Source organism: Sinohyriopsis cumingii, chromosome 15 (genome assembly GCF_028554795.1).
Source record: "Sinohyriopsis cumingii isolate HCF-2022 chromosome 15, ASM2855479v2, whole genome shotgun sequence".
In the NCBI taxonomy this organism is placed as follows: Eukaryota; Metazoa; Mollusca; class Bivalvia; order Unionida; family Unionidae; genus Sinohyriopsis; species Sinohyriopsis cumingii.
Genome location: NC_142975.1, coordinates 124,354,292 through 124,373,023, shown reverse-complemented (window position 1 = coordinate 124,373,023; position 18,732 = coordinate 124,354,292). Strand labels below are relative to the sequence as shown.

Genomic DNA, 18,732 nt, shown 5'->3' with positions numbered 1-18,732 from the left:
CAACGTTTGTATGCAAGGGAGTCCTGGGGAGTTTTGATTGATGTAACCAGTGTTGCATTGACTGTAAAGAATGCTAATCTAAACGAGATACTCTTTTGTGGCCAAGTTGTGGCTAGATTTATCAACGCCCAAACTTCTGATAAATAGCTTGTTAGTAGGCAGTGAGCAGAGACTAGCTTGTGAAGTGTATCCGATGCAAGACACTATCACAACCATAAGTTATATCAGGTCGAATAATCGAATTCTTAAGTTAATTCATAAGTTTAACCCCTGCCCTGCATTGATGTATATAGTGTATATTTTCTCTTTGATCATAAACATCGTTTTCCTGCCTTATATGTGATAGTGAAACAAAAGTTACCCTATCTTTTTGGTGAGTATACCATGATATATATATTCTCTATCAATCTCCGTAAAATTTAGTTGGTAAATTGCCACTTACTGACTACTTTAGTCTTATCAGTATTAAGAGGCAAACCTCGTCTGTTATGATATGAATAAAGTTTATGTGGGTCATTTTACAAGATACTTGTACTAAATGCTACTAATACAGTCTCATCTGGACATCAAGTTTATGTAGGTCATTTTACAAGATACTTGTACTAAATGCTACTAATACAGTCTCATATGGACATCAAGTTTATGTAGGTCATTTTACAAGATACTTGTACTAAATGCTACTAATACAGTCTCATATGGACATCAAGTTTATGTAGGTCATTTTACAGGCAATTTGTACTAAATGCTACTAATACAGTCTCATATGGACATCAAGTTTATGTAGGTCATTTTACAAGCCACTTGTACTAAATGCTACTAATACAGCCTCATATGGACATCAAGTTTATGTAGGGCATTTTACAAGCCACTTGTACTAAATGCTACTAATACAGTCTCATATGGACATCAAGTTTATGTAGGTCATTTTACAAGCTATTTGTACTAAATGCTACTACTACAGTCTCATATGGACATCAGGTTTATGTAGGTCATTTTACAGGCTATTTGTACTAAATGCTACTAATACAGTCTCATCTGGACATCAATTTATGTAGGTCATTTTACAAACTACTTGTATTAAATGCTACTAATACAGTCTCATATGGACAGCAAGTTTATGTAGGTCATTTTACAAACTACTTGTACTAAATGCTACTAATACAGTCTCATCTGGACATCATGTTTATGTAGATCATTTTACAAACTACTTGTATTAAATGCTACTAATACAGTCTCATCTGGACATCAAGTTTATGTAGGTCATTTTACAAGCCACTTGTACTAAATGCTACTAATACAGTCTCATCTGGACTTCAAGTTTATGTAGGTCATTTTACAAACTACTTGTATTAAATGCTACTAATACAGTCTCATCTGGACATCAAGTTTATGTAGGTCATTTTACAGGCTATTTGTACTAAATGCTACTAATACAGTCTCATATGGACATCAAGTTTATGTAGGTCATTTTACAAGCTATTTGTACTAAATGCTACTAATACAGTCTCATCTGGACATCAATTTATGTAGGTCATTTTACAAACTACTTGTATTAAATGCTACTAATACAGTCTCATCTGGACATCAGGTTTATGTAGGTCATTTTACAAGCTACTTGTACTAAATGCTACTAATACAGTCTCATCTGGACATCAATTTATGTAGGTCATTTTACAAACTACTTGTATTAAATGCTACTAATACAGTCTCATCTGGACATCAATTTATGTAGGTCATTTTACAGGCTATTTGTACTAAATGCTACTAATACAGTCTCATATGGACATCAAGTTTATGTAGGTCATTTTACAAGCTATTTGTGCTAAATGCTACTAATACAGTCTCATCTGGGTATCAAGTTTATGTAGTCATTTTACAAACCACTTGTACTAAATGCTACTAATACAGCCTCATATGGACATCAAGTTTATGTAGGTCATTTTACAAGCTACTTGTACTAAATGCTACTAATACAGTCTCATCTGGACATCAAGTTTATGTAGGTCATTTTACAAGCTACTTGTACTAAATGCTACTAATATAGTCTCACCTGGACATCAATTTATGTAGGTCATTTTACAAACTACTTGTATTAAATGCTACTAATACAGTCTCATCTGGACATCAATTTATGTAGGTCATTTTACAAGCCACTTGTACTAAATGCTACTAATACAGTCTCATCTGGACATCAAGTTTTTGTAGGTCATTTTACAAGCTACTTGTACTAAATGCTACTAATATAGTCTCACCTGGACATCAATTTATGTAGGTCATTTTACAAACTACTTGTATTAAATGCTACTAATATAGTCTCACCTGGACATCAATTTATGTAGGTCATTTTACAAGTACTTGTACTAAATGCTATTAATACAGCCTTATGTGGATACATTAGGCAGTTTATATTAATATCATGTACTGTATTTTAGTTTTACATGAAAAGTATCTCCTTTTACATGTCTATGAAAAATTTAGGTAATTTTCCATTCATGTCGAAGAAAATCATTTGTAAAAGATTTATTCTCTCCATATATATTTAAATGGGTTTGGCTGATCAGGATTGGTTAATAATGTAAGTTATGTTTTAGGAAAAAGACTCTTTTGAGAGCTTATCCTAGTTGTAAGCGAAACAAAATTTGAGACTTTGTTCTATTGATGGAATTTCAGTCCTTTGACGGTCTTGAGTTTGGAACACTCATTACTAACATTAGCACCTGACTCCAGCTGTAAGTGAAAACAAATTAGAGACATTGTTTTATTGATGGAATTTCAGTCCTTTAACATTCTTGAGTTTGGAACACTCGTTATTAAAATTAACCCCTGACTCTTTGGTGCGAAATCGAAAGCACATGCAGATCCAGAAAATGCCGCGGCTCATATCCTTTCCTCAGCACGGTAGCTGACATCCAGGTTTCATCTATACTGATAAATATTGGTTTGATCATGATCACCCCAAAAAAATAATTGAATTGTTATTATCATGGTGTTTGCATAGGTTTTCTATGGGAACTGAATTAGTACCGTGAGTCCTGGAGGGATCACATGCAGAGCCACTCTCACAGATATGCTTTATCTTACTGTTTTTCCAGTTTGGCACAATTTCCACTTGATTTTGATGTTCCTAAAAAAAAATCACATAGCTTCGAAGTACACATAGCTGATTGATTATTTCAGTATTAATTACATCAAACCCTTGAGATTTGTCTGTCTTGAAGGATGCTATAACAAAAGGATACCTCCATACCAGTAGTATGACAATCAAGTGCACTAGAGTCGGGGCCTCTTAAATATATTCAAATTAGAGATATGAAACTTTCGAATCGTATAGAATTATATAATGATATTTAATGTAAGGTAATACTGTTTAAAACGATGCCCCCACCCAAAAAAAAACCCAACAAAAAACAAACAACAACAACAACGAAATACAGACCCCACCCCACCCCAACAAAAACACGAAAACCCATATCCCTGGATAAAGTTCTGGGCCGTGTACAGGATTTGCGAGCCATAGGAAAAAAATTCTCCAGTAGACCCCTTAGTCCGAGTTTCATCTGACCCTTTCCACCCCAGTTTTGATATTTGGACGTTTATGTTGGGGTGTAGGGTTAGCGTCAATTCCCAATCGAAAAGTTGGAATTGACCGACACCATTTGGTGTCGGTATAGGGTAGCCACTTACTAGCAGGCCTAGCAAACTAAACGACTTTTAATCGAGATATACCTGCATGAAATCGATATGAATATGATTTATTTTCTCAAACACAGCGAATATAGCATTCGTTATATCTTTGATCCGCTGACAGACGAGATGAAACTACAGCGTTGATGAAATTTGACCTGGAATTCGCCATTTGCATTCCGAGTTACATGACTACACAAATCTCGCAACCAACATGTCAATGACATAAGAGGTTCAATAATTACGGAATCGCGATCAAAAAGGTGCGGATTTAAATTTTACGACTGGATCGGCCCGGGTCGGCTACCATGGTGTACCCGTGGGCAAGGCACTTTATTCCAATTGTCAGACATTAGTTTCATCCAGATCTACGATAAATTAGAAGGCACGTTTTTAAGTGTCGAAGTGCGCGCGTGCCCAAACGGCTACCATCTTTGGAGCAAGCGTGCCACAAAACAGTAACTGGTTCTGAAATAGGCATGACTACGCTTAACTTAGCGAGACGTGACTAGCGCCCCTCGGTAGGTGAAAAGTTCTTCTGGCTCTCCTTACCTACTAAATGTCTTTACAAGTGATTAGGCCGCACGTTCTGTTTTGATACTCAATAAGGTGACACCCTCTTGGACGTCGCCTTAACGAACAGGGTCAGTGTGTATCCGTTCTCACGGTCAGTAACCTGAGGGCTGAGATCAAAAATATCCAGTCACTCTCTTAAACGGTGTCTATTAAGAGTGTAGTCATCCTCCCCTTTGTTTTCTGACAAATGTCATACGACCTAAGGAATCACGCTAAGTGACTATTCTTTCTTTTTTTTTTTTCTTTTGGTACACCAGACAGATGCCCCCCCCCCCAAGTAAAAAGTGTTTTATGTGCTTTTGTATCCCTCTGATGTGCTGCTTGTTTGTAAGTTTATAAACAAAATTTCGTTCAAAAGTTTTTATTGAATTTTTGACGGGGTATTTAGAGTCCCTAATGTTATCCATAGGATTGTTCGTCCGATTAGGTTTTTATCACATTGCTCGGAATTCCTTTCCTAATTTTTCTTTGAAATTGGCTAGAGGTCTCCCATATCCCATGTGTGTTATTTATGTGTGTGCTATATGTTGTGAATGCTATTTATGTCTTCATGTGGTGATAGCCTTCTATTTCAAATTCTTTCCCCAGTTGTCCTATGATCCTTATTACTGGATCCGATTTGATTTTTATTTAATGTGATTAAGTAATTTTTTTTTGTTTCTGAATTTTGGCGAAGTAACGGTGTGATAATGGTTTTACAGGGAAAACAAATTCTTATTGTATTGGTGTCTGCTATATTGTGTGTCGTTCTTTGCTCGTATATTTATTATATAGGGTCAGCTGTGTTCGACTGGTCTCCATACTTCCTTTATTTATTATACTTCACCCACCTCGAATTTGGCTGTCTTTATTTATTATTTAATTGCCAAAAATCTTTCCGAAATTGTTTTAAATTCCCACTACTTGGATATGATGTACAGTCCGGGAGCTGTACTGGGGTTAGTATTGTTGAGATAGACTCCTTGTTTCTTTGTTTTGTGTGTAGTGAATTCAACCATTGGGTTATTTTCTTAGACTCTTCCATGGGCCTGTTCACTTTGCGTGGCGCCGTGTGACATAGCCCCATGGCGTCCTTGTCTCGTACTTTTCCCGCATAGGTGGTCCCTGACCCCCTGTTTAGACATACAGACATAGATTACAAACGTATTTATCTAGTATAATTATGAAACTTGTATCTCATAACATATTAAATTTATATTTCTTAAATGGTAGTTGTATTAAATTTCCTATTTATTGGTAAAAATAAATAATTAACTAGCCGGGGGTGGGGGATATGTCCATTCTGGGTAACTACCCAATAAGTGACTATTCGACCCAAAGCAAACAGTATCCAGCTAACACTTGATCTGTGGTTTTCATTGTATCCAAGTGACATTTCGTACTAGAATCGTGAACTGCTTTTAGGACATAGGGGACCGTCCATAAATGACGTCTTTCACCTGGTGGGGGGGGGGGTGTCACACATTTGTGACGATGTGTGACGAGGGGTAGGAATTTGTTTAAAAAATGTGTGACGGGTGTGTGTGTCAAAAATTGGCCAAAATCGCGTGACGTCATATATGGATGGCTCCTAGGATCTATATTCTACATTTATGGGTTATGACTAGCTCAACAAATTTCTTTCCATCTGCTGTGGCAAATTCTCTATATAGAACCCTCTACAGTGAAAATACCTTGAATTACACCCACCTTCGCTTCTTATTAATTTGTCAATTTCCTCTCTGACATCATCTAAAGATGGATCGGCTTCTTTCATCCCGTCCAAATTCGCCACGTGACTTATCAGCCATGGCTTCATAACATTTGTTTTGCTGAAAGGCTTGACTACTGAACGATGGGCACTTTGAAACCTAAGTCCGGGGTCTATAGCTATGAGACGCCGTAGCGGACAAAAGCTGGTCCAATCAGAACGTTGCCGTTGCAAATTTAATGTCGTATGTCCAGAATTCCAATTTCGCGTATTGTATCAAAAATGCTGGTCTATGAGGCGCCGTAGTGGACAAAAACTGGTCCAAAGTGTGTGTGTGTGTGTGTGTGATTTGGATTTTTAGCGTAGCTTTAACAATTGTTCAGTCATATCGCTACGATGTCTGCAGTGTGGTAGCACAGGTGCTCGACGCGAGCTTGATGTTAAGAAAAAAAAAAACAAAAAACAATCATCTAAAGGAAAAAAATCATACAGAGTGACAAAAATGCCTTAGATTACCCCCGATGGCCCGTTCTGACATAGGACCCTATGTATCATAATATATAAGAGAGAAGGTATGGAACTTCCAAATACTTCGCTCCACCCATGACCCTCGATTTCCTTCTGCTATTTCCGTCATTAAAGGCACACGACCATACTATATGGCTTGTTTTACTTCTGAGATATTTTTCTATCCATCAAGCCATCGTTGACTTTTCTGCGTTGTACCAAACTGAAGTTACGGGCTCCGAAACGTGCGATTTTCGCGAAGTTTACCATTGTGGACACTTCCGTGCTCCTATGATAGTAAGTATAACCTTTTGAGCCAATCATATTTCGGCGTTGACGTTAGTTCCGCCTATTTTGAAAATAGAGATGCATGTATACGATGTGTTGTGCAGTGAAGAAGACAATGTATAATTCTTGCATGGAACAGGATTCCTAAAGTTAAATCGAGTTAATGGTAAGTAAAAAACTTACTTTTGCATCTACCGCTGTTCTGTAATTCAAGAAGGGATGCACCATAGAGTTGAAAACATTGTCCATATCGCTCTTGTCACCGGTTTTCAGATGAGCACGGAGTTCCGTACCTTCTCTCTTATATATTATGATGCAAAGGGTCCTATGTCAGAACGGGTCATCGGGGTAATCTAAGGTATTTTTGTCACTCTGTATGATTTTTTTCCTTTCGATGAATGTTTTTTTTTTGTTTTTTTTCTTAACATCAAGTTCGCGTCGAGCACCTGTGTGTGGTAGTTTATAGTGATGTCTAGCACTGGGGCATCATGCCGCAGACATGTAACATGATGTCCCACCCAGTCACATTATCCCGACACCAGGCCGACCAGTCCTAACACTAACCTCTTAATGCTAAGCGCCAAGCGAGGCAGCTGTTAGTACCAGTCTTTGATATGACTTGGCCGGGGATCGAACCCACGACCTTCCGCATCCGAGGCGGACGCTCTAACCACTAGGTCTGGTCCAAATGGAAAGTTGCAATTGAAATTTTGATGTCTTATGTCGATAAAGCCAATATCACGTGTTGGATCAAATCGCATGCCCTTAAAGTTCCATTTTCTAGGTCGAGATTTTAGATTTTATATGCTGAATTATACATTGGTGGTTTAAAGTTCTATTTCTTATATCGACGTTGTGCAGTGCATATTTTGAATTATACAGCGGTGGTTAAAATCATATGTCGAGAATTCCTAATTCACACGTTGTATGCTATTCGACTGCTTGAAATGAAGTTCCACTTCTTATTGTGAGTATCTGATTTCATCTGTTGAATTTCCAGCAACGAGAAGCAGTCTCATTGTTTAAAAATAACGCGGTCAGTTCACGAGAACGACCTCTAGCGAAGAACGTCATAGTAATTCTCAACCTGTGAATGGTAACTTTAAAACTGTAAATACATGAAATGTAATGTCGCCTCATATTTGAATACACTAATGGTGTATCTTAATACTCGATATTATTTTGAATTATTAAAGTGGATATTGTGTAATGTTACTTTTAACACCAAGACATCATTTCACCATGTAAAAATAATAATTCTGACAAGCACAATAAAATATCCAATTACCTCTGTGTAATTCAACAGATACAATCTAAGAATTCAACATACGAAATGGAACTTTCAGCACAATCAATTTGATTCAACACGTTAAACTGAAACTCTCGACATTTGAAAATTGAAATATCAACAACCGCCGTGTAATTCAGAAGATACAATCTAAAACCTCGATACTGGATATTGAATTCGCAACCAGCGCTGTGTAATCCAACAGATGAAATCTAAATACTCAACATATGAAATGGAACTTTCAACATAAATTCTTTGAACCAATATGTAAATTAGGAATTCTCGACGTAAGACATTAAATTTCAACCACCGCAGTGTAATTCAAACGACACAGTCTAAAATCTCGACATAGAAAATATAACTTTCAACCACTACTGTTTAATTCAACAGATATAATCTAAACTCTCGACATAGAAAATGGATTTTTAAGGACAATCATTTTTGATACAACGCGAGAAATTGTAATTCAGGACATATACCATTAAAATTTCAACGTTCTGATTGGACCAGCTTTTGTTTGCTAAGGCGCCTCATATTTTGTAACCAAAGTTGGGGTCATCTCTATGGTTTGCTGAATGATTTGCCTCGTGGTCATGTCCTCCACACTTGTAATTTGTCTCTTTGTTTTTCTACAACAATAATTCTTTTGTACATATTGTCAACAAACGACCGCTTAACAGTCTATCAACTCTTGAAATATTCCATCGACATTTCCATATTCTACCGAATGGCCCTAGGTAGTTCTCTGACGCCCTTAAAATTGGGTAAATGTCCTTCCTTTCTCTGATTTGCTGTAATTAATTTTCTTTCTAAAAGTCTGCTCGGTCAACTCAAACCGTATCAAAAGCTCTTCCTTACAGTATGACAAAGTCTAACTCGTGTGAAGATAGGAATATAATGCATTACTTTTAAAAATCCAGCATAAATTACATAACCAGTCACTTCTTCTTTTCTCCATGGCGACATATCTATGGAAGTTGTGCAGGGTACCACCCATATTGTCTTTTTCTTCATCAAAATGGGTTAGTGCACTTTATTTTACCCCCGATTAAAATTTATGTTCGTTCCGTAAGTAACCTCTGACAGCTCCAGTGCTTGTTTATGTTCCCTCTCCAATGTCCTCTGTTCTAACTTTTTTCTAGCTTTGCCAGAGTTTTTTCATAAAAAAATATTTCTTTCCAAAAATTCCCTTCTTTACTTTTCTGCTCCGGATTCTATCCTTTCCCTCGCAAAGCGCTTCTCTAATTCTTTCTTTCCTTCAATTGAATCGTTTTCTTTTTCACCCGTCACTTTGATTCGAACATATCCTGTTCGAACTCCCTTTTCCCGAACATTTTTCCCCTGTCCCGAGCCTGCTCCTCTTCCAGAAACTTTTTAAGGCTCTCCTCCTAAATGCACAGTGTTTGACCCAACTCTCCGAACTCCTTGACAATCAACTTCACAACTCAGTACAATGTGAAAACAAATAATCACGAACAAAAAGGAATGCAACGCGATCGTACATCTTACTTATATATAAAATACAACAATTAATGAAGATTGTCTCAGTTGAATGGAGAAAAACGCGCTTGCATCCATCAAATAAACGATAGCTAGAACCCGAGCTACCTGTGTTGTTTTTGAACCCTTACGCGCTCTATTATAGCATGATCATCGATCCTTCAAGGTACGTGAATACATATAACTCTAATCACTCGCCTGTCTTTCCTTGTCCGCTGACCATGAAGACATTTTCACATCAATTAGTATTAGATTCAAAACGTACATGTCATCAAGCGGATTCTTCCACCAACTTATCCCACTTCTGACACCCCTCGACAAAATGATAATTTGAACGTACAAAGGATATGTGAAGAATGACAAACACCAGTTATCAGAACAACAAATTTACTTACAAAGGAAAAAGAATAGTAAAATTAAAATCTATGCTGTCATGATCAATTTTTCAACTTGTAATTTGCACGTAAAAATCATTTGCTTTCCAGTTATGGGATTTATTTTATGTCCATAACACTATTTAAATTAGAATTAACATTCTCTAATAAAGACTCACTCGTACAAAAATATATTACACATATGCTATAATATGCTTTCAAGAACTGAAACAGTTTCCAGATGCGTTTGCTGAATATGATCTGTTCATATAACATAATTGGATACACTTTGTCTATTGAACACAAATATTAAATGTCCTAGACATGTATAAGGTGTGAAGTTATCGAATCTAGATCACATATGTGAATGTATGCTGTCCACATAACAGCAGAAGTTACTATGCCGACATATTTTAATCTATTCTCTCCACATAACAAGTGCGAAGATATGTTGTACACATTACATAACATTTTTTTTCTATTTAATTTTATTAGAATGCGAAAAGAAAGATGGACTCAAATACGATATTCATCCAGTCTGATGATGAAGCCTTGATGGAGATTTACTTCCATACCGACAAAGAATAGCGCACATATCTGAACAGGTGATCATTGAATCCACTCAGCGTTGACCTGGGCCAATCGTTGCTTTAGCAAAATTGCCAGCCATCAATATTAGCCTTCCTATCCCTCTCCCTTTCCTCCCCCACCCCGTTCCACTGGTCATTTCATCAGCTTTGCGAATCTCTTAGTTGCCATTCTTTGCCATGATGAGGATTTTAAAGTAGTTACTTCCGATGAATCTGCATTGTTTAGTTAAAATATATCCTTTTTTTGGTAGGGGTGAGTTGGGACCAACATTTCCACTGATAATAACCAATACATGAATTTGTTTCTAAACATAATATAATTATTTTATATGATTGGTTCCAAAACTGGATATTTACATTTTAACTTTTGAAGCCCAAGGTGGTCACTGTTTTGTACTACCCAGATATATATATATATATATATATATATATATATATATATATATATATATATATATATATATATATATATATATATATATATATATTGCTAGTCGTCACGTGATCTACGCCTGCTTGCAAGTCACACGATCTAGTTATGACCAGGTGGAGTTTATACACCCAACTAGAACAATTTTTAAAACAGAATTACTGCATTCTGTATCTTGATAATTGACCAATAAAATTATAGAATTAACAGACGCAATGACATGTGTGCCTCATCTTTAATTTAATCCCTTTCATTTCTTATTTAGATTTACTTTGTGAAAAGATGCTGCACTATTATTTTTTTTGCTCCGAACCAGACACAAAAAGGAGTCCTTATTCAGAAATCGGTTGTAAAATATAACCCTGTATAAATATCATGTACCCTTAATCCACACTACTGCAACACCTATAGCCCATAGTACCACCTACCATTCATAAAATGGGTTCCTAACACTCCACCTCCCGCCGTTGCTTTATTTGTTTGGATTTTTGTATATTTTTCAAGTCGCCATTATTTCTTGAAGATCGATATTTAGAATGAAGAGCGGTGCTTTATGTAAGGTAATTAATAAATATAGACAACATACCCTGTGTCTTGTGATTAACTGCAGAACGATTATTCGTACTGGCGTAGGAACATACTGTAGGAGACCACGTCATCTAATAATGCGGGTAGGAACCAGTTTAATATGTACTGATACAGTTTTAAATATACGTGACTAGAAAATCATTGCATTTTCATTGATTAAACTGACAGCTGTAGAATTTATGAAGCTGAATGAAGTGTAATTATTCATTAGTTGTACTATACTTTTCATAATATCACGCATTTACAAGAACAGAAAAAGTCTAAAATCTTAGGTTGTGTGCCTATAAAAAGACCAATGTCTGATATCAATACTGTGACGGTCAGTAACTTGTCTTTTGTCTTTTGGTACGCACTGATAAAGAGTAACTGGGCTAGATTTAACAGTTGGATTCAGTTCAAATTTACAACACAGTTTATGAATGGATAATGTAGGAACATTTTGCGTTTCTGGCTCTGGTACAATTTTATTTTATCTTTGATAACGCTATTGTCTCCGTTCTATAATAAGCTGAACAACAGACAATTCTACGGGTACGTGACAGAATGTACGTGTCGGAAATTATTGCCAGGTTATTCATTGTCCCGTGTGTCCTAAGGAACGACTAAACGAGGCAACCTTTTTGTCCTCTGATGCGTCTTCGTGACGATGTTCCATCTGTGAAGGTCTTGAACTTTTAAAACGAGTGAGATTTATATCGATAATTTCACTTTTTTATTTTAATGATTTTACCTATTTGCCTTTATCTCCGTTTAGTACGCCTTTTTGGATACCACAAGTAACATGGTACTGTATATTCAGGACTGTGCTGATGTGCCGTTGAGCCGTATACATACATACATACATACATACGCACGCACGCACGCACGCACACACACACACACATACATACATACATACAATACAATACAAAACTGATTCCATTTTCAGACATTTAAAACTATTTTCTTCTACAAACGTACATAAAAGATATCCATAATAGGATTATATACATACACGATTATATATGCGGTGTTAGACATCGCAGAAAGACAAAGGCTGCATGAGATATGATTGAAACAGAATTAAAAAAACTTTCTGAATGTATTATCACTACCTGTTCGACCTTTATACAGTAAAACGTGCAAACAAAATATAACTTTGTACAACAATATAAATTATAATACATCCTGTTGATACATTAGATAAGTCTAAAATCACTTGTTAGTGTGTGCAAGGAAACTACACTTCGTTTTTCTTAGAGATAGTGACATCTAAATTTGGTGAATAAGAAACAACCGAGTTATCAAAACTACCATTTAGCCGTATCCATTTTGGAATATCTTCGTGGGTGTAGTATAACAGCATCATAAACGATCTTCTAGGAAATTCAAGACAAGATTAATAAAATCTACAGAAAATATTTTCAATGAAAATGATGCGGGACAATCCGTCTTTTGAAATAAAATGGATGAAAATTATGCAAAAGCAAAAGAATAAAAATTTTAGTGAGGATGGAATATACTTTGGATTTCAAAATAGAAGAAATTATGAAGTTAATTTTTAGAGTCATTTATGGTATCAATTCAATAGTGCTTACAATCCGATTGTGAAAAAAGCAACCTTATTTATCATGATATTGTAGATATCTAGTCCGACTTTCCTCTGACCATTGTCATTCCATTTTTAAATTGGGAGGCAAGGGTCAGATGAAACTAGAACTAGTAGATCTCGTGATGGTTTAATCTGGTGAATTCATTTTTTCTTCAAGATTTATAGTTTATTTAAAAACTCATTATATGTATCTATTCTGGGATTCCTTTCAGCAACACATTTCTTAATAGTCTTGCAAAAATTGTGTTACTGTGTCCGTTCTACAGTCATATAGCTTTCTATAAGGGACATCCACTCTTTTGTGTATGCTTTTTTGTGTATGTATGCCATTGTGTATGTATGCCATTGTGTCTGTATGCCATTGTGCTATTAATGTAATCTTGGAATAATCGACCAACTTCCTAGCTGGCTACGGGCGTTCCATTTCAATTATAACGTTTGTATTCGCGTGTCATACAAATGTGCTGTCTATTGTATTTCAAAGCATTATAAAAGTTGTATTTCAACACTGATGTACACATAATCTGTAAAGGCCATTACTAACTTCATTTAGTCAACATATTCGTCCTTTGGACCGTTGAAATACAAGGCAAACACATGTACAATGCTTGTTTTCAACACTGTAAATAAAATGGTTTGGCTAAATTTATTTTCTAATTCTTTAAAGCCACAAATCATACATTTCACCACTCTTCCACTCTAACAAATGTTATGACTGTGGTCATAAACTAAGCAACAGAAAGAAGCAAAAACCAACAGGTTTGGTAAAACTTAACAAATAATTTAATTATCAAATTTATCAATGAAAATGTGAGAGGAACTGACTATTATGAATTGAATCCAAAGTTATCCTGACAAAGTTTTATTTAAGCCCACAATAATGAAACATTTTTATAAATTTTAATACCGGAAATGTAATGGTCCGCCAAGAATCGTGACCTTGTCAAAATGGTACCCTCTAGAACTCATTTGAATAATTCACAATAGTTTCAGAATAATATTATAGTCGAATTAATGTGCAATTTCTGCTTCCACTGAACATTCCAGGCAAATAATAAGTATAACGTAAAACACGTCTGCAGACTAACAATAGGAACATATGAAATAAGGATGACTCCAAAATCGAAATGAATCTGATTGCTCAGTTCTCTCCTTACATACCGTCTAATATCAATATATTTAAAAATACACCCAACGTGGCAGATCTTATTACTAAGTTTTTCTAGAAAAAAGAAACTATCTGATATAAACCGATCGTTTGAATTAATAAATCAAGATATAAAGGTTTAAACGACGTTCCAATATTCAATTTAGAATAGGAGTGCTCCAAGGGTAGTGATGTGATATATTCTCGCATGTGGCGCACAAATCGATTCGAGAAGGAATAGTGAGAGGCAGGACCGCGTTTTGTTAGCGATCTGAGAAAAACAAGGCGTGCAATAGATACAAATAAGACTCGGGTGAATATTGGTGATTAGCTGAGACGCTGGGATAATCTGAAGGGCGATCTTGGGCTGTTTTTACAACGGTGATGTCATCATATCTTGTATTCCAGATATCGAATGAGGTTGGTTAACTCACTAATGTCGCCATCGGATTAAGTCGCACACTTGTGAAAAATGGCAGGGATTCTCAGTTCCGTGGAGAAATTACATGGTTCATAATGCCATGTAACGTCGATATTATCTGGTTTCAATGGACTTCAACGATGTTTAGTATCATTACCTTACAAAATTCAGTATTATTCAGATGATTAAGCATATACGACGTTTTGCACGTCACGGCGGCATTAGGACTTAAAACAAGCCTATACAATATCTTCATCTATTATTATTATTATTGCAAATGAAATATCCTTCCAGTTTTTAACAGGGTTAGTAGCATATTTCTTTCACAAATTTCATGGTTTTCAAGGTGCATTATTACATTAATTTTAAAGGATACAGAAATGAAGACAAAAGAAAAAAAAAGCTAATACTTCCTATACTTCATATGAGAACTATTTCTTGCAATTTTTTTTATAAAGACAGTCAAGAGCATGATCAGTGCTATCATTCCCATTATACCACACATCCTACATCTGTACAATCACTGAACAATGTTTATTTTACAATGTCTACACTACAATATTTACAAAGTCCACAATATTTTAAAGTGAATATTTTAATTCTTGTAGCTTGTCATCAACCTGTTTTTCAAGCACTCCAAGTTCAGTTCAGTGATTCTGTCCTTCACAATTTTCCTCAAACTATTTGATGTTGTGATGAAGGAACTTTTCAGGTGTCTCTCTGCTTTCAAGGCATAATAATCATCATCAGCTGTCATTGCCGAATGTCTTTTACAGTACATGCCTTTCTTCTCTTTAACTCTGCCAGTTCCTAGTCCAGTGCTTTTCTTTTCTGTCATCTCTCTTGCTCAAGGTTTTTTTCTCTTTCTCTACACGTGTAAGTACATGATATAACCATTATACGCACTGCCTGCACTGATAAGCATTTTTGGTGTTATATCAATCTTGTGTATTCCACCAGCATTTCTTACACTGTCAACAATTACTCTCCTTGCAGGCAGAGTCCTTTCTTTCATATTTACATCTTCACACTCTTTATTGATGGGAAAAAACTTTCAACAGTAGCCTGTCCTTGAGACAAGAGAAGAAATGCTTTAACAACTGGGCACAGATGAATATATTCTTTCTGACATGCAAGTCTGTCCTAAAGGAATTTATCAAGTCTATCTGTTTTTCCTAGAAAATGGACTCAGGGACCCACTGCTGACAGCTTGATCAACAAATGAAGAAATTCTCTGAGAACAGAATCACATTTTGTGATGTCGTATCTTTTCTTGTTGATGAGCACAGTGTCTACTTTATGCCTGATGACAGTTTGCGGAATCGTTCACTACAAATGCCAATACATCCTTTGTTGACTTGATAGCTTCCACTTTTTCTGGCTTGCAGTATTGTTTCAAGAGGCTGAATGCGATTGCATTCAAATCTTTATAAGCAAAGGGAAACATTGGTTGGTTTCTTTGGTACTCTGTCAAGAAATTTCCACTTGCTTTGATAGTGAAATATGGGAGAAAGATATCTTTGATGGCTTCCTTTACAATTCGAAACGGGGGCCCCGAGTGGCTGAGTGGTCTAAAGCGCTCTCCGTTACGGATCACTGATATTTCACCTCTGTCTGCGTGAGTTCAAGTCTCGGATTCAGCCAATGTGGATATGAAAGCTTGCCAGTAGCTTCTCATGGATCGGTGGTTCTTTCCGGGGTTTTCCCGGATTCTTCCTCCACCATTAATACTGGCCGCCATGTATAGTCTATGGTGTGCTGAAAATGGCATTAAACCCTACAACAACAACAACAACAACAATTCGAAATGATTCTGTGCTTGGATCAGATACACATCATATCATCCTATCAGCATATCTTTTAACAGTTTCAAACAAATCCAGAATAATCTGTGCAACTTTCACATTTTCTAGCCATCTATGTTTACAAAACTCCAAAAGAAAGGTTGACTTACCTGTCACTAACAAAACCATCTCTTCTTGCACGAGTATCATGAAACAATATGTAAAATGTTTTCATTTGTTTTTATATCCAGTTTCCAGTCTATAGCATCCATGGCAGCCTTACAAACCACATGGAGTTTGTGAAGATCCACAGCTTCCCGCATTCAACAACTGGATACTGTGGTTGGTTTCCACTGAAAGGTCGACTTTTTCATGAAAAGATCTACTGACGTTAGGCCCATCCATTGAGATCTCAACCATGTTCCTTATATTTAGCTTCTGTGTGGAATCATCAGATGCTTTCATCATATCAGATGCACAGGCATAACCAAGGAATCTAGATGGAAAAAATCGTGTTGTTACCATGTCCTGCTCCCAAAGACGAATGTGAAAATCCATCTGTTTCTTCTGTAGCGATTTATTCATACTTTCATTGAAAAGAATGACAAAAGCATCTGGCTTCACCTTTTCTTCCAACAATGATGTGAAGTAATATTCTAACCCAAAAGTAGCACAATAGCTTGTTTTCCTATATGAAAGCCCGAAGTGCTATGAAATCTTGCTGTCAGGAAACATACGCTGGAATGTCTGATTGATTCAAGAATTTGAGGAAAAACTATCGTGCGAGTTGATGGTGTGCACAGTCCATATTATTTCTGCCTTTAATGTTTCCTCCTTTGAAACAAAATCTGACAAGACCATTGGAGAAGGGGCTGAAGATGTTAAGTGTGAGTTCTGAATTTCAGGCTCAGATGGTGGTTTGTTCTTAAACAAGATTAAAAAGTTCTAATAACTAAAAGTTAAATCTCTTGATAATATTGGGGGGTGGGGTTGTGGAGACTTTACAGAACACACTTTCAATTATTCCAACTATAAAAATGAGATCCTGATAATGATATATAATTTTAAAATGAAACTTTGTAATAAACCAGTCTGAAACCCACTATGAATATTAAATTCATGATTTCTTTCTGAAAATTAATGTGGGCCTGTGTAGTGGCATCGTTATTTAAACCTCCACCCACCAACATAAAAACCCGACAGGTATTTGTTTTGTTTTTTATGTTAAACTGCGTATGGGTATATTAAACTATTTCATATAAGATATTTTAATATTTCTCTCAGCTTAGCCGGTTTCTGTATGTTTAGATTCATCTTGTTCATTACAATTATTGTCTATTTTCATTGTGTCCCAAAAAAGAAACGGTTCGAACTACTTTCATAAATAAGATGATATGCAGTTTTCTATTTTAATACTCAGACATACCTCTTTCATCAAAAATGATTTCATGCTGATGGCTTCTTGTTTTCCCATATTAGCAGGCCTTACGTGAGCATGGTGGGTTTTTTCCCTCCAACTGCATGAGATCGTAATGCATTCTCTCCCACTGCACGTAAAATAAACATCTTTCGAACAAAATTTGCATTTTGCAATGCTGTAAGATCGCATTATCCAAAATTTATATTTTTCGTCGTCTAGCCACCGAAGTTGGAATCGGCAGCCAGCCTTTTCGAAGCGTACAAATGATCCAAATTTAAACTGCGACAACATCCGTGCTTCGAACAATCGAAGTTAACGTACGACTGCGCAGTGGCATGTTGTGGAAATTTTCGATCTTGAACAAACGTAGCGAGAGATCGGGTTTATTTTTTTTTTATAAATATAGTTTTCTTTTTTTATTGAAATCTGTACAAAGAAAAATATTTATGAATTGAAGAAAATCAAGGCTTTTCAAGGTACCCAGACAATATTTTGAATTTTCAATGTGTTTTCAAGGTGTTGAGGGACAAATTCATTTTTCAAGGCTTTTCAAGGCCCGCTACAGACCCAGTTTTAAAGTTTTTCTTTTCGTCAGAACATATCTGCACATTAGTTCTTAATTTTAAATAATATAGCAGTTTTTATTTTCCAGAACTAATTACTAGTCGTAATTCTTTTAAAAGTCATTTATGATTTTAACCACGGCTCCAGATTGGATATAACTGTTTTATGAATCATATTTTAATTCAAAACTTATGATCGAGTGGAAAACTATACAGCTTTGATCATACGGTAAGTACAGAAAACACATACCGGACGTTCCCACACCGTTTTAGTATAAAATGTGCTTTGAT

The 18,732-nt window shown here is 35.9% G+C and overlaps 1 long non-coding RNA gene across 2 annotated transcripts in view; it reads right to left on the bottom strand.

Moving 5' to 3' along the window:
• Nucleotides 1–18,732, bottom strand: part of LOC149782677 (uncharacterized) — a 129,105-nt gene that overhangs the window by 92,949 nt on the left and 17,424 nt on the right. The window contains exon 2 of one of the 2 annotated variants that reach the window (XR_016414420.1): nucleotides 16,629–17,382. This is a non-coding gene — a long non-coding RNA (uncharacterized LOC149782677). Of the gene's footprint in view, nucleotides 1–9,903; nucleotides 17,383–18,732 lie in introns of those variants that run through there. The other variant, XR_016414419.1, reaches the window with a different exon arrangement.